The 27,818-nt window shown below is 32.3% G+C and overlaps 4 long non-coding RNA genes across 6 annotated transcripts; 2 read left to right on the top strand and 2 right to left on the bottom strand.

The window, feature by feature from the left end:
* Positions 1–3,513: 3,513 nt before the first annotated feature.
* On the bottom strand, positions 3,514–5,041 carry LOC129001367 (uncharacterized). The gene is made up of 3 exons (XR_008491437.1): positions 4,939–5,041; positions 4,024–4,080; positions 3,514–3,632 (listed from the first exon to the last, which is right to left on the bottom strand). It is a non-coding gene; the product is annotated as an uncharacterized LOC129001367 (long non-coding RNA).
* Positions 5,042–5,329: 288 nt separating this feature from the next.
* On the top strand, positions 5,330–27,818 carry LOC129001350 (uncharacterized). 3 transcript variants are annotated; one of them, XR_008491419.1, is made up of 5 exons: positions 5,330–5,344; positions 25,675–25,743; positions 26,431–26,487; positions 26,597–26,679; positions 27,701–27,818. It is a non-coding gene; the product is annotated as an uncharacterized LOC129001350 (long non-coding RNA). The 3 variants fall into 3 exon arrangements; XR_008491418.1 differs by lacking the exon at positions 5,330–5,344 and adding an exon at positions 24,526–24,540; XR_008491417.1 differs by lacking the exon at positions 5,330–5,344 and having other exon boundaries at positions 25,663–25,743.
* On the top strand, positions 7,158–9,478 carry LOC129001356 (uncharacterized). Its single transcript, XR_008491427.1, has 4 exons — positions 7,158–7,223; positions 8,244–8,300; positions 8,424–8,506; positions 9,370–9,478. It is a non-coding gene; the product is annotated as an uncharacterized LOC129001356 (long non-coding RNA).
* Positions 11,504–24,276, bottom strand: LOC129001363 (uncharacterized). Its single transcript, XR_008491433.1, has 3 exons — positions 24,185–24,276; positions 12,037–12,093; positions 11,504–11,620 (listed from the first exon to the last, which is right to left on the bottom strand). It is a non-coding gene; the product is annotated as an uncharacterized LOC129001363 (long non-coding RNA).

Below are 27,818 nucleotides of genomic sequence, written 5' to 3'. Positions count from 1 at the left end.
CCATAGTTCATTAAACACAATATTTTTAAATTAATTAAAACAATCACAACTCAATATAATTGTTTATCATTTGAAAAATCATAGAGGTATAACAGTTAATAAAAATTGGAAACCATTACATCCAAATTAGGTCAGCCTGTAAGACTATACAGTATTTATGAGCAGTACACCTTTTAAATACCTATGAAGTTTTAAATTTTAAATTGTTTTGGTATGTCCGATTTGAGGATTAGCATCACCAACGGTCATTACATATTTGGTGCCAAACTACGGAGGAAAACTGAAACACAGAGGGCTGAGTTAAGAAAGGAAATGTTATTACTAATAATGATAAAAACCGTATCTTGCCAGACAAACCTTAAATTGTACTGTAGTGTCGTATTTTAAACATGCTACATATGTTTTGGTTGTTCTTATCTCCACCATCGTCAGGCTTACAAAATAGTCCACTCCTGGAGGTGTCGTCAGCATGAGTTACAAACATTTAATGAAACAAATTTAACGACAAAACACGAATAGATTACAGATATGCCTAGCAATTTACGCGTGTACATTGACGGAGGTATGACTGGAAGTAGGATTAGTACTGGTGTCTAAAGCAAATTTTATTGTCCTTATAAACTAGTTTGATTCTTAGTCCAGACTTCCATATAGTATGCAGAGTTACCCTCTTAATACATTACAGAGTTGAGAAATAAAAGCTAAAAGTAACATTTATATCCATCTTAGTATTGATTTAAAGTGGTGTAAGTTATTAGGTATGGTTTTAAAAAGTTCCCTATTATAAGCCCAATGTTAATGTTTCCACACTTTCAATTATGGAAAAAGATGGTATTTAATAAAAATCAAAGGATTTTGACAGCTAACTCAACATAAATCATAAGTTGGGTTCTATGATATGTACAAACATCCTCTTTTATACTTATAGACTAGTATACCTGTTGCTCCTATACGAGTATTATAGGCGTTATAAAACATTCATAATTTTTGAAAAGAGTCGACTCACGATGTACATATAAGTTCGATATAAACAAAATTTCTTGTAAATATCTTATCATTTTTCAAAAGCTGATCTTTTGAATTTTCTACAAATGTTTTCCACTCATAGCCGTATTAGGCTGTCCATAATAACGATTATAAATTTAAAAAACTTCATTTCTATTTCTTCTACTTGGTGTTCTATGACTTTTATATGTTTCCATAGTATGCAAATTGGCTCTTTCAATGATTGCTCAAGAAATGCAACACAGTGTAAATTCGGTTTTCTTTTAAGTTTTAGTACAGTATATAAAATTTTCCAGGCTTGATTGTTTTTTTTCTATTATAATATTAACGCCAACCCAAATTCGAATAGAAATATTTCATTTCATTTAAGTCAGTAAATGTTTAACGCACACGTTTCCTTACGTTTCTACAGGGTGGGGCAATTAAAGCAAACCAATTTATAAGCTGTACAAACTCAATAATATTCACCCTATAGATATAAATAGCACATCAAAACACAGCTTATATTTTGCCATTTTAACTTAACAAAGTCATTTTTCCATTTCTTGAGAACAAAATCCTGCAAGGGACCCTGTACTAAAATAATTAAATTATCTAGCTGATCATAAAGTAAACAAATGTGTTCTTCTTTAGGATAAAAGTGGAACTTTTTAGCCACTGGGGCAGACCCCAAGGGGTTTTTTCAAGAATGTAAGGTCAGTTGGAAAATCTACACACCTAGACATACATTTTGGTATATGTTATGTAGGATAAAATCTTAAAACAAAAAAGCCTTATTTTTCACAATGTTTCATGTAGCGTATTAATAATATAGATAGATGGATTCCATCCGTAGTACTGGTGTCTAAAGCAAACGTTATTGTCCTCATAAACTAGTTTGATTCTTAGTCCAGACTTCCATATAGTATGCAGAGTTATCCTCTTAATACATTACAGAGTTGAGAAATAAAAGCTAAAAGTAACATTTATATCCATCCCAGTATTGATTTAAAGTGGTGTAAGTTATTAGGTTGGTTTTAAAAAGTTCCCTATTATACGCTTAATGTTAATGGTTCCACACTTTCAATTATGGAAACAGCTGGTATTTAATACGAATCAAAGGATTTTGACAGCTAACTCAACAAAAGTCATAAGTTGGGTTCTATGATCGAATTGAGTTTTAAAAAGTTACGAGGTTCAATGACAAAGTGTAGCACTGTTTTATTTTCGGTTCTCGCCTTTTTTTAAGCAGCTAGTTATATTATATTATAAATCTATCAGAAGGAGCTAACCTTCCGCTTTTGCTGTTCAAAACCCATACGCGTGATTCCAATATTATACAGTATAAACTGGTGGTATAAAGTGATTTTACTTAAGTTACAAGTTGACACGTTTGATTATTAAATCGTGCTCATAATCCTTGTTGTATTAATGCTCATACATGACATTAATTAAGCATTTCAAATATAATTTCTTATAAGTTGTTTTATGAGTTCGCAGATAATGTACATTTATTGATGGAGACAATTATGAACAATTTCTTGTCGGTATTTTCATCAGTTTAGCATATTGTCCAGGTGTTATTAGTCAGATGATTTGTTCTAGACAATATTGCGTGAAATAACTTAATTTTGAGCTAGAGCAATGGATCAAGCCAACCAATAATAAATCTGCTTAAATTACAACGAGTAGCAAAACTTGTAAAGAAAGATCCAACTTATGACAATGACAATCCATCTTATTATGTAAGCTGTAAATAAACTATATATCATACCTTATTAGTACACGCTTTAAAATATGGCTTGTATGGACGAACTTAAAATGAAAGTTCAAAATGAAGAATTTGTACTCGATATTAAGTCACAACTTGTAAATGCTGTTTTAAATATTTAGCAAATGTGTTCACATTATGGGTTTGGTTGAATTTAATCACCATTTTGCTTAAATAATAGCAATGCATTTGCTGGTTTATACCTGAACAAAATTGTTAGATTTCATATAGTATATAAACTATAGGAAAACTCAAAATTGGATTGAGCTTGTTCAGTCAATAGCACAGCTCACTTTACACTTATATCACATAATTATATTATATAAGTGTCATTATATCAAACTTATAATTTTCACTTATCTTAAGACAACATTTCGATGCCATTGCATTAAAGGAGTTTCTAAATATTTAAATTAAATTTTCCTATTCTCAACCCATGAGGCGAATGTTAAATTTCTTACAATTTAAATTCAGGTTGAGTAAAGTCCTTTAGTCCGATTAAATGATGTACCCTTCCCATAGTAGGTTACTATGACTGTGCTGAATTTCATGCGGATCGCTTCAGCTTTTCAGGAGGAGTATTTGTAAACCAAAAGCAGGATTGTAGTATAAGACTAGGAGTATCATTTTCTTGAATAAAGAAGAACGTTATCTACTTATAACTAGCCAAGTTTAGAATATGACAAAGGTATCCACGAGCAGCATAAGGGTTTGACTTGTAGGTTTTTGGAATAAATACTCATTAACATCATAATTTAAACTCTCATAAAGTTTTATTTCTTTTCATTGCGAAACAAGTTAGCCATAAATAACATCAGGTCTAGGAGTAATCACCATAACCTGCAAAAGGCTTAGGTTCAGGTTTGGCGATCGTGAGCTAAACAGAAACAAGAACAATAAGTTACTTAGATTTACCAAATATATGATGTAAATATGTCAATGTTAAATACCGATACACTATTTCAATGTTTTTATCAAATGTTATTCTTACTCTGTGTGTGTTCCCAAACAAAACATCAAGGAAACACTTATAAAACAATAGTTAAAAGCAAGGTGATTTTATTTTGCACTAATAAGATATTTCAACACTTATAATCATCGGCAAAAACAGTAGCTAAAACACTTGAAATAAAAACATCTATCGTTTTACTATAATTAGTACAAGATTTTATTATATTGACTTCACCCAGTACGTAACTGGTCTCTAGCAAGAAGACAAACAATATTACTAAATTTATTACTACATGTAGTTTAATTTGTATACTTACATCGATGAATGCCAGAAAGGTAGCAAGTGCCACGATGAAAGCTGATGCAAATTTCATCTAAAACAAACTTAACATTATGTACATGTCTGGACTTAGGGACACTAAGAAGTCAGTGTTTAGTGTTGATTCAAATTTTCATTTACTTTGAATTTCATCATGTATTTCTTCAGGGTGACAATTAAGTCTTACATTATTACTAGTAATTATAAGCTACTTTTTGTGCAGAAAATCTGATGTTACCTATGGGGGACGGCCCATAGGTAGTAAGTCGAAAACGGTAATGGTAAGCATAGGTTGATATAGAGATCAAATTAAAGGTATTTTTGAACTCAACACAATGCCGCAAACCGGACCTAAAATGGACAATAGAGTCATAAATGACAGCTGTTTAAAAAAGGTATTGAATTTGCAATGCTATTACTTATTTGGGCGCCCGCTAAATTATGAACGATTTTTTTTATATCAACATAGTTGGATGTGCATAATAAATTAAAGGTATAATATATAAATGGAAAAAATTGCTGCATTAAGTTCTAAAGAACAACATTGAAAAAAGTCAGTCGTTAGTATATTAAAAATGGCAGATTTAATAAATCTTTGTTCGGCAGCGATTTTAGACGTGGTAGTACATTTGAGGCCTGGTTTGCGGCATTGTTTTTAGTTCAATATGACTTTTAATTTAACGTACATATCAACATCCACCTATGCTTACCTTTAAGATTTTCAACTTACTCCCTATGGGCCATCCCCCATAGGTGACATCTGATCACCGTGTTCACAAAAAAGTCCCCTGTATTTTATATAAATGTGTTTCTATAAAAATCTCATTTAAATATTATAATGCTATAGGTACATGCTAAAGTACGCTATCGTCAAGAACCAAATCATCATATGCTATAGAAAATCATTATTTACCTTTATTGTTGTTGAACGAGGTACTTGAAGGTTCTAGTTGTAATTTATAACACCTGTCCTCTGCTGGTTTAAATATTTATACGTGTTCTTAAATTATAATTTAATACATCAGGTGATCTAAGTAACTAATGAGCAGTAATAATTATGCATTGTGTTAAAAATTTAATGAATTTAATAATTATTTAGGATATATACAAATCAGACCGTGAGGTAAATCAATAACACAATTATTTTGACAACGGACAATAAATAAAAGATAATTGATTATTATGCACAATTGGTCTGAATCATTAAAAACTTTCACAAATGCTGAGGATATTTTACTATGGATATACCCAGAGCTGGAGGAAAAATCGAATTAAATATACAGCCGCATGTGTAACTCACTGGTTCATTGACTGATCAGGTAAAACAATTCTAACATACTTCTAGAAGAGCTAGGGACCTGAAATTTGGCATAATTATAGGTGTTGGCCCTAACCCCCCAAAATAAGTAAAAATTGTGGATTTTTGAAAATTCTTCAAAATGCGTTTTTTACGCTTGTTTTAAACCGTCCAATAAAGAAAAACTGAGAACACTTACTGTATTTAGATGTAAACTAGCTATAATATTGTATTTAAATGCTGTTTTTCATCTCCACCCCTTCACCCTTTATATATCACTTTAAACTTCAAATGTTTGTATTTTTTCTTCATGTTTCTTTGTTTAAACGTCTGTTGCGGCTTAATCGTAGGTCTGATCAAGAAACGTAAAGCACCTACAGTTCCTTATTCTCAACGATCTACAACTTTGTGATTTACAGTATCATTTTTTCCCATCATCACTCTTTCATCCCCAAATTCACGCTTCAACTTGAAATGTTGCCTTTATTTCCCTGTTTTGGTGGGTTTGGCTGCCCTGGAGTAGGCTAAAAATGTTTTTGACATGTTTGACCTAACACTTATTTTAAAATTTTTGGTCTTAAGTTAATTCTTAACCGATTTTGGAAATTTTAATTACCCTACTCTACCCTCAAAACTGAGAGGATGATTTTAGTTAAAATAATACCGATTTTGAAGTTTTCCTTCAATTTAAAATTCCACAAACGTAAGATTATATGGAATCAATCTAATGTTTCGTATACGAATGTTTTTAGTGTAAATTTTGTTTTTTTTGCGCCTTTCACGAATCTCTATTCTCTGTTGTCAGCTCGGTGGTCAGCTGTTTCTGTAGATAACTGTGTTGAAGAGGGAGTGATACTGGAACTGTAATTTGGTGTATTTTTTCATTCTTCGTCTTTGTTAATTTTATATATCTCATTCTCCTTGAGTGTGTTTAATGAACCTTTCCTGCAATAATGTAGAATTTCCAGGCTGGTCTTAACATGGTCTTGGCTCATTGGCTCATTGGTCATGGCTGGTCTTGATGGTTTAACATGGTGCTAATTGAGTGATAAAAATCTAAAAGGTGTTGAGCTAACGCAGATTTTTGTTCATGGGGATTAGGATCTGGTCGGTGTTCTGTATATTATGTTTGAAAAGCACGAACAGTTTTCCCTATATATAGGGTATTTCATGATAAAAATAGTGGGGGTTTAACTGTTTGTAAAACAATAAGAGGAATGAATGATTTTTTATGTTAACCCTGCATTCGGTAGGTCAAACAGTTGGTAATAACTAATAAATCAGTCGTTTTGATTGTTGGGCTGATCGTTTTCTTTACAAACACGTTTTTCGGTCAAGATGAGGCTAAGGTTGTTTTGCTATTAAGTCAACATAAAACAGTGACCCTAGTAGTTTGACAAAATGGTTGTTTCTTTTATTTATATTTTTAGGTTTTAGAACTTAAAACATGATTCGATGATTATATGTACACAAGATATCTAGAAGTTAAAACATATGAGAACTTATTAAACCAATGAAATTGATCCTTCGCACCTTGTTCATTTAACGATATCAGGGATTAGGTTTTTTGCACAATATATTTTCGTCATATAAATTAACAATATATAATATTCAGTTAAATCCTGCATAAATCTTTAATAATATGGTTTATGAGTTCAGAGAAAACCAAATGACGAAATTTGAATTGCCTTTTGTCAAAGGTTAATAATCATAACTAATGAATACAACGCTATGATTTTTAGTTACATTGTGTGGCGTTTTACTTACTTGTTATCACCAATTAATTTTTAACGATTGGATCACCTGATATGTTTTATGTCGGTTGAAATAGGTATATAAACATGTAAACTTCTAGAGAATACATATCACTTCTAACTGTAAACTCCAACCAACTGCAAAAGGTAAGACAAAAACCATAGTGTATTTATTGTAACAGTCTATAATGGGACTATTTAAACATATCCAGTGGTATCATATTTAAATTTATAAATTTTCTTAATTGTTCCTAACAATCAATTTAAATTAGTGTCAAAATTTTTTAAAAATGAAAATTTAAACATTGATCATTGGCGTCTATTTAGATTCACATTGTTATAAAGAAAACTAAATGCTTGTTAAATGACATTTGCTATTAAACTAATGGTGCTTTTGACATGATTAATAATAAAGAAAACTTTTTTTATGTACTAACAGATCTGTACAGTTAAAGCTCTATTAGGTTTGGATGTATAAATACTTAAAACCCTTGTATAATTTGATTTGCTGGTTCATATTAATAAAATTGTATGTCATACATTTAAAAATGCAACCATTTTTTAAATATAAAAAGTACGGTAAAACCTATTGCTGGATACTAAAAAACAATAACTTTTAAGTTTCATAAACAATTTACTAAGGGTCATTGAATTAAAAACTACAAAATGGTATATTAAATCTAAAGTAGGTCAAAATAAAGAAAACCCTAAAGACATTTTGACTTACTTTGAATGTGAAATCTAGTTCTGCAATGCTCACCACGTACTTTTGTGACACCCTGTACAGTTAGGACTGTATTACGGGATGACAAAATTATGTACAAATAAAATGTAAACTAATATTTTTTCAGTTTTGTTTCATGAGTACTTTATAAAGTTTTCATCTTTAAATTACAAACTATATGAATGATGATCACGCTACGAAAGTTAAAATATGTTTTGGTCACTTTTTACTTTTATTTCAACCCTCGTAAAATTGAATTTTAAGATAAAAATAGTTCTAAGTGTAAACATTTATATATCATAAGAATGAAAAAAAAATTTAAAAATGGGTGTGCTATGTAATATAGTACCGAACAAATGCACATACTGTATGTGGTTAAATATCAATTGTTGTTTGTTGAAAAATTAATACAACTAGCCATTAAATCAAAAGATTTATTACAGATGTCTTTCGCATCAGCTGTCATCGTAGCACTTGCTTCCATTCTGGCATTCGTCGATGTAAGTAAAAAAAAAAAAACTAATTTTGGTACTTCATTTAGTAATATTCACTGATTTGCTGGAATGACTATATATTTATCTTAGAAAAATTGAAGACTGTAACATTTTTTTATTTTTGTTCAGTTGACGGTTGCCAAACCTGAACCTCAGCATAAAGGGAACCACTCCTCCTGGCGGCACTAGCTACCGCTCTGGCATGGGTTAATGTAAGTATGCAACTTAAACAACATGTTATACTGCATTTAGTTATACTTACTAACTCCTCGCTTTATTAATCTTAGTACTGGCTGAAGCCAATGAATATAATCATAAATTTGTTAACGAATACAGTGGAGCGTTTTATTGCTGATTTTCAGAATTTCACCTGTAATCATTATAAGTCGTTAATTATTTGACGATTTCATGTGAATTGTGTGAAATTAAATCGCCTTTTGTTTTTGAGTATGGTTTCATAAGTTTTACTTTTTGGTATGGAGGGTAATGAACCCAAATCAAGGCAAACCTTTGCAAAAACTTGAACTATGCGTATACAGAGTAGGTAGATATCCTTTGGGAGTAATGTTTCAAGTACAATTAAGTGTTGCTGTTTCTGTTCCCTCATGAAAACTGTCAATACTTTATTTGATAATAAGTCTGTCCCAATGTAGCCAACTGTCAGCAGTGGATAACGTTAAATAAATCTTAAATCGGCCATATCTGTTATAGAGGCCAATTTTACCTATTTCAAAACATTTTGATGGTATAAAATGAACTCCGCGTGTATAAAATATACAGGGTGTCCCAGAACTCTTTACCAATACCTTAGGGCATTGTTCCTGAGTAAAAAATGTTTATCTAAATATCATATTTAAATTTTCCGGAAGTCCTTAGTTACTCACACAGCCACCATTTTGTTTTGTTCACTTATTAATAAAAAAATAGTTTAAGATACCAAATTGAAACTTTGCAAAAACAGTTTATAAGAACTAGGCGAATTATAGTGAAAGAAAGAAGAACAAAAAATGGATTATATAGATTATAATGTTGAATATATTTAGATGAAACTAATTGTATTATTGTGTCTGTTTAGTGCACGATTGGCGAACCTGAACCAGAACCTACTATAATAGTTAAAAATAAAAAGTGAACAATGTTATCTGAAAGGAGTTTGTGACGAATAAATCATCAAGAAAATAAAAGTTTATGTTTTCATTCTATCCCCAACAACTTTGTGTAAACTATGTGTTTTTACTTACTTGTAGTGACGAAGAATGCATATCTGTAATATAAATGTGAAAATGGTCAAAACACTTTATTTTCTTCTGTCTAGTACAACACCATAATTTGGTTAGAACGAGTCATTTGGAAGCCCAATGACAAAATGAGTCATTTTATTTATTTAATCATTCCGACTGCAATCGACATTTTACAAAATAATACATTGACAAGATTTACATGCAACAAGATAATACAATAGAAAACACCAATAAATGAGTAAGAAGTTTGGTGGTGGTGGTGGACAGTTTGAGTAAAATTGCAACAGTTACAACATTGTGAAAAAAAAGTAAGAAACAGTGTAGATAATTGACATCAATAACAATAACAATAAACAGTGTAAGCAATTGACATCAATAACAATAACAAGAAACAGTGTGAATAATAAACATCAATAACAATAACAATAAACAGTGTAAATAATTACCTACAATAACAATAAGTGTGAATAATTAACATCAATAACAATCAGTAATCATAAAAATGACAACATTGTAAATAATTAACATTAATAAATTTACTATACATAACAGTAATAGACTATGGCAATAGATAACAATATAATAAACTGTGAAAAGCTAACGTAACATAAAAACAAAACTATATAACAAAAGGATGGATCTGGAGGGAGAAAAACCTTTTGATAGAATGCTGACAACAAGACATTTCATCACTTAACACTGTCAAGCGTGTGGCCCTCTAAAGGCACCACCAAGGAACTCCAAGAGCACAAATCCCATCACTTGACACGAATCAGCACTTCCCGGCACCCAGCATGTGGCCCTTTAGAGGCACCACAAAATAACCAACATTTATAGAGAGTGGAGAGGTGTCAGTAGAGCAGCCTCTGGACATCACGTCTGAAGGATTTTATGGCATATTGTTAAACAACCTTAGCCTACAGATTATCACTATAGCATACAGCTATATGTATGATACTAATAATTTACAAATCATGATTGTTTGATTTGCAATGTAGAGAAAATTGAATATGTGTACAATATTAAGTATTTAAAAAAAATATTTGAAAAATTTTGCAAATGCCCATCGTTCAAAATTTAAAAAAAGAAACATATGCCAAAAGGCAAAATGGTTTGTTGGTCTTTTAATTCTGAACAACTTTGTAATTTACACATACTTCGTATCTCTTTTAGGTTTTATGTAAATAACAAAAAACCTAGTTTTTTCTATTTCAAATGCATGTTATTTGGGATTAACACTAACGGCCCCATTTAAGGAAAAAAAATTTTTGTGTTAAACCCAAATAGAATGCATTTGATATAGGAAAATTCGTCGAAATCATCAGCACATCATGATATATGTTTACGTTTGAAAATTGCGAGATTCGAAGTTGTGACCCTCTGTTTTTTGGTACGCCGTGTATCGAAAAGTTGTTAAAAATATTTTTACGTTATTCCTCAGGGTCCATTTAATGTAAAAAAATTATTTAATCCTTATAGGTTAAGCCGTTTTTCCGTAATCAAGTTGAGACACCTCTCGTGGGACACCCTGTATAAGTATCATTATATCGCACGTATACTTTTCACCTTATCTTAAGAAAACATTTTGACGCTATTGCATTAAAGGAGTTTCTAAATATTTAAATAAAATGTTCCTATTCTCAACCCATGAGGCCAATGTTAAATTTCTTACAATTTAAATTCAGGTATAGTTAAGTCCTTTCGTCCGATTAAATGATGTACCCTTCCCATAGTAGGTTACTATAGCTGTGCTGAATTGCATGCGGATCGCTTCGGCTGTTCAGGAGGAGTATTTGTAAAACAAAAGCAGGATCGTAGTGTAAGAGTAGGAGCATCATTTTCTTGAACAAGGAAGAAGGTTATCTACTGATAACATCTAGCCAAGTTTAGAATATGACAAAGGTGTACACGAGCAGCATAAGGGTTTGACTTGTAGGTTTTTGGAACAAATATTCATTAACATCATAATTTCAACTCTCATAAAGATTCATTTCTCTTTATTGCGAAACAAGTTAACCATAAAAAACATCACGTCTAGGAGGTATAAGTTCCAAAAGGCTTCGGTTCAGGTTTGGCGATCGTGAGCTAAACAGAAACAAGAACAATAAGTTACTTAGATTTACCAAGTATAGGATATAAATATGTTAATGTTAAATACATATACACTATTTCAATGTTTTTATCAAATGTTATTCTTACTTTGTGTGTGTTCAAAAAAAAAAAAAAAAAAAAAAAAAAAAAAAACATCAATGAAACACTTATAAAACAACAGTTAAAAGCTAGGTGATTTTTATTTCCACTAATAAGATATTTCAACACTTATTAGCATTGGCGACAGTACCGGTAGCTGAAACGCTTGAAAATAAAAACAGCTATCGTTTTACTAGAATTAGTACGAGATTTATTATATTGACTTCACCCAGTACGTAACTTGTCTCTAGCAATAAGTCAGTAAATATTACTAAATATACTACTGCATGTAGTTTAATTTGTATACTTACATCGACGAATGCCAGAAAGGTAGCAAATGCCACGATGAAAGCTGATGCGAATTTCATCTAAAACAAACTTAACATTATGTACATGTCTGGACTTGGGGACACTGAGAAGTCAGTGTTTAGTGTTGATTAAACTTTTCATTGATTTTGAATTACGTATTTATTATACGGAGTGACAAATAAGTTTCATTATGAGTGGTAATAGTAAACTACTTTTTGTGTACTTTGTAATTGGATGTAACCTATAGGGGACGGCCCAAAGGAAGCAGGCTTAAGTTGAAAATGGTAATGGTAATGGTAAGCATAGGTTGATTGAGACATAAAATTAAAGGTACTGTTGAACTCAAAACAATGCCGCAAACCGGACCTAAAATGGACAATCAAGTCATAAATGACATCTGTTAAAATAGTCATTGAATGTTCCAATGCTATTACACGCAACACTTTTAGGGGGGCAACCGCTATATGATGAAAGAATTTTTTAACATCAACATAGGTAGATGGGAGCCTACCAGTAGACCGACAAGATACTTGGTCGTCTGGCCACTAGACCGTCTTTTTTAATTAAATAGATAAATACTGAAAACCAGTACGTCGACAAGTTATTTCATCGCCATTCCAGTTGACCGGCCTGTAAAACTAAATTATTATATACGAGAAACCAACTTGTCGTCAATCGACCCGACCGACTTACCACTTGCTCGTCTTTTAGGTGGGGATAGGGGGCAGAGTGGGAGGAGCTAACCGGGGATTACCCAGGAGTTTGAGGCGCTTCTCATGGTTGAACCACCTCGCTCGAGGCTAGAAGCCAGTATTGCCAACTGAAAGTACTATAGCTCCGTTGAACACTACACACGCGGCGTGTTTATTGTACAGTCTGGCGTTTAGTTTACGTTGGCGCGCAATTCTAATAGATAGTTTCGTCGTTTCTATAGCAACCGTGCCGTGACCTTGTCCTTGGTCTCGCGCATTCCTCTGCCTTTGTATTATTTAATCTGTATCGAAAGATAAGACTCGCTTATATGCATTGACTATTGAGTCAAATAACAATTTCATTCGGGGTTTTTGATCGTTTGTTTGGATAAAACTACGTACCGTATATTGTTGAATCTAATTTGTAGTGTGGTAATATGGTACCTGTGTATAATTATGGGTATCATGGAGGTCAATTTACCTCGTGTATATCAACAAAGTTTAATATCTTAAATTAATCCGAACGATTCATAGTAGCCAACAGGCACAAAGTAGTGTATTATGCAAGATGTAAATTTCAAACATGTGTAAGAGTAAAGTAAGAAATATTCGCAAGTTTACTGCAACAGTAGTTCGTTAGGATTGTCTATTTAAGAAAGTTATTATTACGTGTATAAGCCGTTCATCAAGCGTCATGATAAAGAAAATTTTTTTATAGAAGTGAAAGTGTATATAAAATATCTATAAATAAAATTAGAGTTTTCTCTGTGCATTGTTCAGGATTATGTATTTTTCGGTTATGTTTGAGTTTATACTTTAAAAAGTTTTTAATGTGTTATCTCACTTTCTGTTTGTCTGTTTGTCATGGCCCAGAAGGCATTTTACGTAGTCTTTGCATGTAAAAATGAACAAGAGTTCTTCTCCTGAAATACGAATACGAAATACGATAGGGATTTAAATAGTTTTTTTGTGTTCACTGAATTGGCAAGAGTGTATGCCATTAAAACATGCATCGCTACTTTTGAAATAACCTGACTGATGACGTTCAAAACCCAATTTTGTGGATTTTTGTCAAGTTTTCTCCCCATGTCTACCACATACGTCTTTATCAAATACTAATCATCTGTTTGGAGAATACGACATCTATGAAATAACGAACATCTGTTTGGATGGATTATTTTTTTCTAGCTGTCACTGATGTGTGTGATATGTAGATATCCAATGTGATATGTGGATATCACATTGGTGGATATCCACCAAGATCCATTGGTGGATCTTGCCTCAGATGCCTCTCTCTTTCCTCGATGGTGTATCTTGCCTCAGTTTACCTCCTCTTTCCTCATTGTTGTATCTTAGCCTCTCTCTTTCCTCGTTGGTGTATCTTGCCTCGGATAGTTCCAGACACCGGGCGCTTGGAGCGCTTAAATAGTTTCTTTCCGTAGTAAGTCAACGTCGTGTCGGCCGCTACGGCAGTGTGTGAGAGGCTGCTATAGTGACAGAATGTCGCTCCCATCGATATGTAACACAATGGATCGCGCTACGTGAGCCAAAACGCGGACGCCCAGACACCATAGTCCGGTCAACCACTGAGGTTGCCGACGTATATCTGTACGTCGTCAGCACGGGTGTGTGGTTTTTTACAATGGTGCTGTTTAGTTTATATTTTTATAATGAATTGAGTATATACGTGGGACATGCCATGCAAGTGTGTTCTACTTCTACGATATGTATTTGTCAGAACAGCTAAAACTATAACGAAGTTAGTTTGTTTTTAGTGAATTTATCATATAGGGAATATGCTATTACCGTAGTACTCATGGTAAGACCTAGACCCGGGACGGATTAATTTTTTTGTTTTGAGGTCCCTAGAGGCCAAAAACACCATCCGTTCAAATGCATATGTATATATATGTGTGTGTCCGTTAGCGCGATAACTCGAGCTAAAATGATCCGATTTTGATGAAATTTTGTACAATCGTGTAAACCTACGTTTATTCGTACGAGTTCGCGATCCAGCATAATCTGACCATGGAAACGGGGGTTTATGGGGGGCTTTATGGGGTAAAAATGGGGTTTTCCATTTTTTGACCCTAAAAACAAGAAATTTTGCAATTTCTTTTTAAACCGTTTTGAAGAGCTTAAAAAATTAATAATTTAGTATATTGAAGCGCTGTTGTATGCCTAACGGTTACGGAGAAAATTTAAAAATAGTATAATTTAAAATTCTCATGTTATTCTTATGGAGAAAATGAAAACTGTTGTAGTTTACTTGTCTATGGGTATATATTGATAAAATTTGGCAAATTAATTATTTCATCCTATACTATTGACATATATGGTCCAAACACACTGTTTACCTTCCCCATAGCAGCACTCGTAAAATCTAATGATATTTAAATTTGGAATAAATATGTCTTATTTATAGAAATATTTTAGTAAAAATGTAATCAGACAAGTTGAAATTCGCTTAGTGTGCAGGTTTGCTGCGGCGGGGGTATTAAACATATGTGCTGATAAAGAATCGATATAGGGTACACATTGTGTTTTATACGTTATATGCTATGTTATGTTAGGTCGCTCCCCGGTTGAGTGAATTTGATACTTTCCAAATTTCTTCATTAGGAGTAAAACAAGTAGACTTCTTATCCCATTGTAAATCTTGAAGCTCGTTTTCGTGTCTAGTTCATGTACGGTGACACTGGGCGCTAGTGTCAACAAAATTGTGTTTCTATTATATCTTGATTTGTGCTTTCCTGTTTAGTTATATAAATAGGAGACGAGTTATTGTTTATGATTAGATCGTATTATTTGGTTAAATGATGTTTTAAATAACTGAAATAACAAGAAACCAATTGTAAACAAAACACGGCCTCTGCAGTACCGTACAGAACTATAGCCGAATACAGGATTAGGCAAAAGTCTGGAACCCCCCAGTTAATCTTTTAACGCGTTACAGTAGAAAAACCAAACTCGGCATATATTTACAACATAATAAATGGCACTTTTTCATCTAAGTTACAACTTTGCCCCAGTTTTTACAATGCAGCCCCGAATTTTCAAAAGTAAACACCTATAATGTGAACCCTAATTTTAAAGGGTTTATCAAGACAAATCGAATGGCGCAAACCAGAGGTCAATATCGCACCCGTAATCAAAATGGCAGCCCAAGATAAAGCCTGGACACCCCCTTAACTTTATAAAGCGTGGTAGTGGGAAAATCAAACTCGGCACATGTTTAAAACATAAAAATGGGATTTTTCATTCAAGTTAGAACTTGTACCCGGCCCACAAAATGGGGTATTTTGGGGGCAGCACCAAATTTTCAAATGTAAACACCTATCATGTGACCCCTCATTTCAAAGGGTTTCTCAAAACAAATTAAATGGCGCAAACTAGAGGTCAATATCGCATCCCTAATCAAAATGGCAGTCATTTTGAAATATCCCTTATTAACTTTTTAACAGGTTATAGCAGGAAAACTAAACTCAGCATACCTGATATGTTTGGACATCCTCTCATAATACGGACTATTGCGTAGTATGAGAATTTGACCGAAGTTGGTCAACTTCGCTTTGATAGTGTAAGTGAGCTACAACCAATCTTATATCGTGCTTAGGTTTCTCATCAACATGACAATAGAGTTCTTTTTAGCGTGTAATGAGGTAACTAACCTAAGGGGCTTAAAAACTCGAATGCATACAACAGAGCGTTCTACGTCCCTTGGTAAATAACCGAATCAAAACTGATAAATGCCGTTTCCTGTCGGTAACGAAATCAACCCAACATAACCATTCATTGAAACCTGTTGTAAAGAAGAGATAAGAGGTGATATTATTTGAAGATGGGTTTGTTAAATATATATAGAATAGTTGGTAGGTATGTAAAAATGAAGATTAAAGGTTAAATAAATAAATATTCGTTCGTTTAATTAATATAACTGAAAAAGTTGTACATTTTGAACAATCAGCTGTAATAACCTACAATCATGCGTCCACAACGGTGTTTCTTTCGGCTCTCTTTTTAACGTCTTCACGTCAAGTAAAAATAATGATTGTGGAGGGTTTCACAAATGTAGCTAAGGGAGATTTTACGATGTCATCGTGATCTTCATGGATGTTCACGGATGCTGCTGAAATTGTTTCGCTATACTGTATTTTGTGTTTTAGACTTCGCTTTATCAGCAAACTTCCACTAATGAGTGAGTCTGCCTCCGTGCCGTGACCGGTTAAAGAAAAATGAAAAAAATGTAATTTTAAAATTCCCATGTTATTCTTATGGAGAATAAGTAAACTGATGTAATTTCCTCTAAAAGGAAAATATTTTTGATAATATTTGGAAATGCATTTATTTTACACCTAACTACGGAGGGGCATTTCACAAAAACACTTTTTACCCTGCCTCTTGCAGCAAACCTATGTGTACTCGTTAAACTAATGCTATTCAAATAGGGAATAAATGTGATATTTTTATAGAGATATTTTATTTATTTTATCTTATTATTATTTAATTTATAATTTTATTTTATTTATAGAGATGGTTGTATTTATTTGGTTTGAATGGAAATATTTGCATTGTTTTGTTGGTTGAAAATCCGTGTTTTACAGCATAACACTTTTTTAAATCGTTAAATGAATTTACAAATCAACATTTGTGCACTATTTGTTGTGGTTCTTAATATCAGCGTTTACACACAACTAAATAACAGTAGGCCTATATTTTTCAATGTGTCCAGAATACGTGAAAGGTACGATTATTTTCACTAGAGTTTATCTAGTATTTTTAGGGAAGGTCATCTGCCTTCTTCACTTATGATGTTAATCACCTTATGATTATTTTATAATGTTTGCTCAAGTGAGAAGATCAGATGTAAGTTCGATCATCCCTACATCCTTACATAAAGGCTAAAAAGTCACAATCATGCAATTGCAGATGAGTTTGTTGCTTTATGTTTTTGGATTATATGTCAAGTATCAGCGGTTGTAGCGAATTACAAATTGCTTTTAGTGAATTTCCCATACAAGGAATAAGTTATTTATGCTTTTTCGTAGTGAAATGTATGCATAATATCGAGGATTAATCATTCTTTTTTACTCGGTATTTCAAAAAAGCCACTTTTATTTATGTGTGTAAATTCCGCTTGGTGAAAATATTGTAGACAATGTTGACCCACCTGTTTAGGGCCAAAAAGAGAACCAAAAATAAAACATTTTGCTTCACCCATTTGACAATAATTGTGATATTTTGAACGGGATAACTTCTGGGTTTGGTACATTCTGTATAAAAAACATTTAAAATATTTTGAAGTTATAGTTGAGTTTGTTTAGTGGGAAAATTTTTATTTCATGACTGTGGAAGAAACGGTTTGTCTGAAATCAATAGTGGGCACCTGACGTGATTCACCCTGTGTAGTAGGCCTACTTCATCCATATCCTTCTAGGAACATCGGAGCAGTTCGCGCTTTCTCACCGAGACTACTTTCACTTTTTACCCCATTCGGAACCATCGACTGATTGGCACCCCTAATGTGCCGGGGAGGGCCATAAATCAGGGAATTAGCTTTAACAATGCCCGGGTGATATTATAACAAAACTTCTGTCTACCTTCGACTGGTACGTTCTGAGTTGCATATTCACGTTAGAGGCTTTTCTTGCCACCATTGAAATTTTAGTTATATCGATCTGCAGGGTGAAGTTATTAATTTCATCCAAGATGGCTACTTTTTTTAATTGCATCAATGTTTTTTAAAACACCAAAGAGCGGGTTTTCTGAATAAACCTAGATAATACAAAAAATGCTATTGTTGTATGGCAATAGGCCCTTTTGTTGTATTGCCCTTTTAAAACATTTTTAGTCTGATTAAACCAAAATACAAATTTTAACTTAATTGCGACGCTGCACTATAGCCAGTTTTTTTTAAATTGACATGTTTACTTTAGGCAACTCACCTTTCAAGGTGTAGGATTATTGGTTTTCTTATTTGACTTTTGCAAATATTCCTTAATGCGTTTTGTTGTAAATTTATTTTTCTGAAATACAATTTTTATGTAATGAAACATAAACACATTCAATACATTTCAAGAAAAAAATACATGATATAGTCGTCTAAAAAACATTTAAATAAATACACAAACACAACGCACGCAAAACATTTAAAATTTAAAGTAGGCCAACTATTAACAATTATGGCTCTTAATAACGCTTTTAGTAAAATTTTTACTGCTATGACTATATACTAATGCACCTGTTGCTCGAATTAGAGCAATTATTGTAAAGTATTACAGGCGATATTTCAAAACTAATAACATCCATACTTCACGATGACTTAAAAGAGTCAGCTCAAAGATAATGTAATCAATCACTCCACTCCGGTTATCGAAACTCAAAACGAACTCACTCTGAAAACGAACGCTCTTGTGTGTATCATGTGTTTACTTTGAACAGCTGTGTTAGTATGCAATTTGTACAAATCTTACTAATATTATAAATTTGAAAGTTTGTAAGTTTGTGTGTATGTTTGTGTGTTCACGCATAAACTACTAGACGGATTGGTCTGAAATTTGGCATGATGATAGCTAACATTTCCTATTAACATTAAGGCATATTCTTATCTCAAAAATCATTTCGGGCTCCGCCCCAGTGGCTCTGTAGTTCCCCATGTTAACCTTATGAGTATTCATATTTAAAGGGAATTAAAGAATTTAGTCAGCTGTTTCAACTTTACAAGTTGGTTCTCTAATATGCAAGAGCATTAAAAAGTTATAAGGTTTCCCAACTGGGTGCAGCACTATTATTATTTCGTTTTAGCGAATTTCCCATATAGGGAATAAGCTATTACCGTAGTACTCATGGTAAGACCTGGACGCGGGACCGATTTTTTTTTCGTTTTGAGGTCCCTAGAGGCCAAAAACACCATCCGTTCAAATTCATGTGTGTTCAAATTGTGTGTGTCCGTTAGCACGATAACTCGATCGTTAGCAAAAATGATCCGATTTTGATGATATTTGGTACAAACGTGTAAACCTACGTTTATTCGAACGAGTTCGCGATCCAGCATGATCGGACCATGTGAACGGGGGTTTACGGGGGGGTTTACGGGGGGTTTTATGGGGTAAAAATAGGTTTTTCCCATTTTTGACCCAAAAAACATATAAATTTAGCAATTTCTTTCTAAACCATTTTGTAGAGCTTAAAAAAACAAATAATTTAGTATATTGAAGCGTTATTATGCGCCTAATGGTTACGGAGAAAATTCCAAAAAATTGTAAATTTAAAATTCCCATGTTATTCTTATGGAGAATAAAGTCAACTGTTGTAGTTTGCTTGTTTATGAACATATTTTGATCAAATTTGGAAAATGTTTTTATTTCTTACTAACTATTAACATTTTACAAAAAATTACAGTTTTACCCTCCCTGATGCAGCAAACCTAAGAACTTGTTAAACTAATTCTATTTAAATAGGGAATAAATTTTATATTTTTAAGTAGACATTTCAGTGTAAATCCAGTCAGTCAAATGGAAATTCGCTTAGTCTGCAGGTTTGCTGCGGCGGGGGTATTTGCATATATGACAACAGCTAATTTAAACTAAGCAGCAACAAAAAGCTGTGATACACAATGAGAACTGTCAAGTCAAAATAGGATTGTTTACAGTTTGGTTAGATTTTTTTTTATGAATAATTTGAGATATTGTGCGAATGTTTGATAATTTATCTTTTCTATTGTTTAGGTGCAGTGGTAGAACATTATGGCAATGGTAGATGTGTTATATCATACCGTAAATTTTATCAAACTGTGTCCTCCCCCCATTGCAAACTCAAAGCTTAAGTATAGCTGCAATAAGCATTTTATACTTATATACCAACCCCGTACGAAGGACGGGTGCTCTGCTAGTTATTAATATGTTTAAGTAAACAAAATTCTCGCTTCATAAGATATACATTGGGATTTAGATGGTCTGTGGGGCAAAGCCCGAGGACTTTTATTGCTGGAATTGGTGAAAGGGGGCGTCTACATAAAAAATACTTAATTTTGACACATCATTTGTAAAACTCCGTCGATTATTATCGGAGGAGTAGTGTTTCGTATAAATCGCCTTCACGTATTATATATAAGGATATCTATTTAATTATTATAGGGACAAATTAATTTGCTTTAATCTATAGTATGTTTTTTGGTTTGTAATTAATGAATTATAAGTGATTTATTAGAATTGTATATATGCTCTGCTATTTATTTAATATACTTCTAAACTGGTTTACACATTTCTGATTAACGATCTATTACAGTTGTATACGTCATTTATTTATACAAACAGCGATTTTATTTTATACTAGCAGAGTACCGTTCTACGTACAGGAATCTTGTAGTAAGTTGAAACCTTCTTATATTCAGAACAGGAGTTTGTTTGCAAATTTAGAGTGCATTTTTCCAGATATGCTGGAAAATACTATTTTTGTATAGGAATACATATAAACCTTCGCAAATACAATATCTGACAGTTTCAAGCCAAAATGAATGCTTCGCAAATAAAAGTCACCCCATCGTGTTAGTCCTTATTTTATATCTAATGATAAAAATAATTGCTTTATAGATCTATGAGGCATAGCCCTAAGGTAGGCCTGTAATTGGAAGTTACTTTTCACACTGGTTAAAAGTAGTTAAAATACTACCTCAACCTCACTACTGTACACTTTATTCGGGGTGAAATGTTCATTAACGAAGGCACTCTTGTCTTTTCCACGAAACACAAAAAAATAAGGACATTAATGCGTTACCAACAGACATACACACACAAATGCAGAATTGAATTAGGTGATTTGCTACGCTTTAGCCAAAGCAATTTACAAACAAAATAATTATTTGAAAGTTTTGACAGTGTCATCAAATTTTATGATAATCGTATTTAGGCCTAATCAAACTGTAAAATTTTTGTAAATCCGTTGGCAAATATATAAATAAGTAAATAAATACACAGTCCACAAAACATTGATACGTTAACAACGTAAAGCTTTAAAAATTCATGATGGTTTGCTGAAAAAATCTTTCACTAATGTGTTATTACTTTCATAGCTGAACTAATATTTTTGAGTCCAGACAGAAATCCCAAAAAATATACAGTAAGACATCAATTAAACTTAAAAAGCAATAAGGTGCAGCACTAAAGATAACAAAGTTGTAAATAGGGAAGTGTTTGTACGTAAAAATGATTCTTACTGCTACCACAGGTTCTAAGAAAAAGTACCAGTACCAAAAACCAACGTTTACAGTTAAGAAAAGAACTATTAGTACTTACGACCAATTCCAACTGCCCTTCTAATCAAACTGTATTATTGGTGTTAATCCGTTGGCAAATAATAAATAAATACACAGGGGACAAAACATTGATACGTTAACAACGTAAAGCTTTAAATTTCATGATGGTTTGCTCAAAAAATCTTTCACTTGATGTGGTATCAGTACCGAAGTTATTAATCTCCCTTGGTTTTTTTTAAGTTTTCGAAAATCTAAGTTATTTCCCATTAATAGCATTATTTGTAAGCAACTTTTAATGTTAACATATTAATGACAGTTTGAAGAAACCACCTTTATCCAACCAAAGGTTTCTTATTTAAAAGATTACGTAATCTTTAAACCTAACGTAGATCGGTATATCAAGGAAACATTCGGAGGAGATGTGACAAAAAACGCACAAATCTGGGGTTTTGGACGTTTGTAGTTTTACTTACTAAGTAGGAAGGCTATGTATTCTAAAAGTACCGATATCGTTGTCGAAATTTGGTTGTGAATAATTCGGCCTACGTAGGGCCTGCCCAAGAGATGGGCTATGTGCCAAGATTTGCGGTATGGTCCAGCGATTGCAGCACAAAGAGGTAAGAAGAATTTAAAAGTGACACATTGGAAAAGCGAGTTTAACTACATCTGTAAGTTAAACCTCTGTTACGATCACAGCGAAATCAGAAAGATCACAGCAACATCCACGATCACCCTTGCAGTTGTGTTTTTATACTTTGCATTTTACACAACTGTCCTTGAAACGCAGTCAATGAGTGGAAACCTTTTTGTAAGCTATTGGTGACGATTTAAAAAAAAAAATATAAGTTTCCCAGGACTATACAACACTGATTCACGGTCTTTTCCTTGGGTATCAAAACTCAAGTACAATCGTTGCACTTGCGATTAATTAAACCGATTAAGTAAGGCACAACGTTTTTAATCTCACTTAGTTTGGATGTGCTTACAAAACTTGATCGGAAATGGTTGCGGTACTGTATTTGTAAACAGTATTTAATGTAAACATATCAGTGACAGCTAGAAGTGGGAACTAATCCAAACAGCTGATCGTTATTTCATAAAATGTAATAGTAAACATTGAAAGAAAATTTGACAAAAATCGAACAAAATTGTGTCTTGATAGTTCGTTATTTTGTTTTCAAAGAAGCGAAGCCATGTTTTTATAGCCAAAGACACTCTCACTAATCCAGTAAATACAGAAAATGATTTGAACGGTACTCTAGTTTTCTAGATTTCATGTAATTCTTAAATAATTTAAATGTAGTAGCTAAAAAACGTGTATTTAATTGAAGTAAATTAATATAGGCATATTTATATTCACTGCACTGTATATAAACAAATATCTATTGAGAAACAAACAATTACACGTAATAAAAAACCTCACTAGTCCGCTGCATTGTGATAGCTGGAAATCGTCGGAATAAAAACCGCCGCTACAAGATACAGAAGTTGGTACGCCTACAGCGCCCTCCACAGCTGCGCGCGCCGCTGGCACTGCTGCTCAACACATCCCCACCTAAAAGACGAGCAAGTGGTATGTCGGCCGGGTCGATTGACGACAAGTTGGTTTCTCGTATATAATAATTTAGTTTTACAGGCCGGTCAACTGGACTGACGATGAAATAACTTGTCGACGTACTGGTTTTCAGTATTTATCTATTTAATTTAAAAAGACGGTCTAGTGGCAAAACGACCAAGTATCTTGTCGGTCAACTGGTGGCCCCCCTAGGTAGATATGCATAATAAATTAAAGGTTCTTATAAATAGAAAAAAATGCTGCATTGAGTTCAAAAGAACAACTTGGAAAAAGGCAGTCGTTAATAAACTCAAAATAGCAGATTTAATAAATCTTTGTTCGGCTGCCATTTTAGACTCAGTTGTCCACTTGAAGTCCAGTTTGCGGCATTGTTTTTAGTTCAATATGACTTTAAATTTAAGGTACATATCAACAACCTATGCCTAACTTTAAGATTGTCAACTTATATGGGCCATTCCCCATAGGTGACATCTGCCCAACGTGTTCCCAAAAAAGTCACCCCACATCTATTATATATAAATGTGTTTCTATAACAATCTCGTCTAAATATTAGATTGCTATAGGTACATGCTAAAATATGCTATTGTAAAGGATCAAATCATCCTATGCTAAAGTAAATCATAATTTACCTTTATTAGTGTTGAACGAGATACTAGAAGCTCTTAGTTGTAAGCGATAACACATGTCTTGTGGTGGTTAAATATTTATACGTTTTTTTTTAATTATCATTAAATACATCACTTAATCAAAAAGTAATTAATGAGCAGTAATAATTATGCATTGTGTTACAAATTAAATGAATGTAATAATTATTTAGGATATATAAAAATCAGACCGTGCGGTAAATCAATAACACAATTATTTTGACAACAGACAATAAAAGATAATTTATTATTTTTGCACAAATGGTTTGAATCATTAAAAACTTTCACAAATTTTGAGGATATTTTACTATGGATATACCACTGGTTCATTGACTGATCAGGTAAAAAAAATTCCCCACTACTAATTTCCCGATTTTGAAGTTTTCCTTCAATTTAAAATTCCACAAACGTAAGATTATATCAAGTCAATATAATGTTTCGTATACACATTTTTATTGTGTACATTTTGTTTCGTTGCGCCTTTCACGTATCTATTCTCTGTTGTCAGCTCGGTGGTCAGTTGTATCAGATTAGATAATTGTGTTGAAGAGGGAGTGGAACTGGAACTGTAATTTGGTGTATTTTTTTCATTCTTCGTCTTTGTTCATTTTATATATCTCATTCTCCTTGAGTGTGTTTAATGTACCTTTCCTGCAATAATGTAGAATTTCCAGGCCGGTCTTAACATCACTAATTGAGTGATAAAAATCTAAAAGCTGTTAAGCTAACGCAGATTTTTGTTCATGGGGATTAGGATCTGGCCGGTGTTCTGTATATTATGTTTGAAAAGCACGAACAGTTTTCCCTATATATAGGGTATTTCATAATACAAATAGTGGGGTTTTAAATGTTTGTAAAACAATAAGAGGAATGAATGATTTTTTATGGTAACCCTGCATTCACTAACTCAAACAGTTTGGTAATAACTAATAAAGCAGCCGTGTTGATTGTTGTGCTGATCGACAACGGACTTATTCTTAAATAAACTTTAAGTTGTGTTTTTTTTAAACACATGTTTTTCGATCAAGAGGCTAAGGTTGTTTTACTATTAAGTCAACAAAAAACAGTGACTCTAGTAGTTTGACAAAATGGTTGTTTTATTTTATTTATATTTTTAGGTTTTATAACTTAAAATATAATTCGATGATTATATGGACACAAGATATCGAACTTGGTGTCTTGTACATTTAACGATATCAGTAAATCCTTTTTTGCATGATACATTTTCCTGATATAAATGAAACATATTAAATATTTAGTTAAATCCTTCTTAAATCTTAAGTAATATGATTTATAAGTTGAGAGAAAACAGAATGACAGAAATTTAATTACCTTTTGTCAAATGTTAATAACCATAACTAATGAATACAACGCTCTGATTTTTAGTTACATTGTATGGTGTTTTACTTACTTGTTATCACCAATTAATTTTTAACGATTTGATCGCCTGATATGTTTTATGTCGGTTGAAATAGGTATATAAACATGTAAACTTCTAGAGGATACATATCACTTCTAACTGTAAACTCCAACCAACTGCAAAGGTAAGATTAAAATCATAGTGTATTTATTGTAACAGTCTATAATGGGACTATTTAAACATATCCAGTGGTATCATATTAAACTGGATTTATTTTCTTAATTGTTCCTAACAACTGATTTAAATTAAGTACGGTAAAACCTATTGCTGGATACTTAAAAAACAATATTTTTGAATTTTCATAAAAATTTATTAAGGGTCGTTGAATGAAAAACTACAAAATGGTATATTAAATCAAAAGTAGGTCAAAATAAAGAAAACCCTAAAGGCATTTTGACTTAATTTGTATGTGAAATCTAGTTCTGCATTGCTCACCACAAACCTTTTGTGACACCCTGTACAGTTAGGACTGTATCACAGGATAACAAAATTACGTACCGTTAAAATGTAAGATAAAATTATTTTTTTTGTTTTGTTTCATGAGTACTTTATAAAGTTTTCTTCTTTCAATTACAAACTATATGAATGATGATAAAATAATTTTTAGTCGCTTTTTACGTATATTTGAACTCTCGTAAAATTGAATTTAAAGATAAAAATAGTTTTAAGTGTAAACATTTATATGTGAAAAAATAGGTGTGCTATGTAATATAGTACCAAACAAATGCACATACTGTATGAGGTTAAATATCAATGGATATTTGTTGAACAATTAATGAAACTGTCCATTAAACTAAATGTTTTATTGCAGATGACTTTCGCATCAGCTGTCATCGTGGCACTTGCTTCCGTTCTGGCATTCGTCGATGTAAGTATAAAAAAGCTAATTTTGGTACTTTATTTACTGATTTGCTTCTACATGACTATATATATCTTAGAAAAATTAAAGTCTGTAACATTTTTTTATTTCTGTTCAGTTGACGGTTGCCAAACCTGAGCCGCAGCATAAAGGAAACCACTCCTCCTGGCGGCACTAGCTACCTCTCTGGTATTGGTCAATGTAAGTATGCAACTTAAACAACATGTTATACTACATTTAGTTATACTTACTAACTCCTCGCTTTATTAATCTTAGTACTGGCTGAAGTCAATGAATATAATCATAAATTTGTAAACGAATACAGTGGAGCGTTTTATTACTGATTTTCAAAATTTCACCTACAATCATTTTAAGTCGTTAAATATTTGATGATTTCATGTGATTTGTGTGAAATAGAGGTCAATGTTATCTATTTTAAAATATTGTGATGGTATTAAATGAACTCAACATGTTTAAAATATATAGGGTGTCCCATAACTCTCTACTAATATATTAGGGCATTGTTTCTGAATAAGAAATATTTCTGAATATCCTATTTGTATTGTCCGTAAGTCCTTAGTTACTCACACAGCCACCTTTTAGTTTTTCTTCACTTATTAAAAAAAAAAAAATTAAAAGATACGAAATTGAAACTTTGCACAAACATTTATGACAACTAGGTGAACTACAAAAAAATAATGAAAATTTTTAAAATTCATATAACAAATTGGCGGCAATTAATTGTTTTTTAATAACACAAAAACCGCTGATTTTACAAAAATTTTAAATGGCCGCCATTTTGTTTTATGAATTTGAAAAATTGTTATATTTTTTGGAGCTTTGTCTAGTTTTCATAAATGTTTTTATCTCTAGTTGAAACTTTGCACAAAAATTTATGGCAACTAGACATATCTTTACTAGTTTCGTATCTTTAACTACTATTATTGAAAAAAGGTAAGTGAAAAAACAAAATGGTGGCTGTGTGAGTAACCAAGGACTTACGGACAGTTAGAATATAATATGTTTCCTACTCAGGAACAATGCCCTAAAATATTGGTAGAGAGTTCCGGGACATCATGTATAGTTCATAGGTGTTTTGCCAATGATAAACACGTGAACACAAGGTAACACACGGTAAGTATTCACCTTTTGCAAACAATAATGTATTGTATGAATGTTAAATAAATTAAAAAGAACTAAATGTATTATTGTTTCTGTTTAGTGCACGAATGGCGAACCTGAACCAGAACCTACTATAATAGTTAAAAATAAAAGGTTACTAATGTTACCTGAAAGTAGTTTGTGACCATTAAAATAAATAAATCTGTAATAAAATAAAA

The sequence above is a fragment of the Macrosteles quadrilineatus genome, unplaced genomic scaffold, assembly GCF_028750875.1.
Source record: "Macrosteles quadrilineatus isolate MER2022 unplaced genomic scaffold, UCM_ALF_1.0 Scaffold_8__2_contigs__length_117827958, whole genome shotgun sequence".
In the NCBI taxonomy this organism is placed as follows: Eukaryota; Metazoa; Arthropoda; class Insecta; order Hemiptera; family Cicadellidae; genus Macrosteles; species Macrosteles quadrilineatus.
The sequence above is the reverse complement of the archived record's forward strand: the minus strand, read 5'-3'. Positions and strand labels throughout refer to the sequence as shown.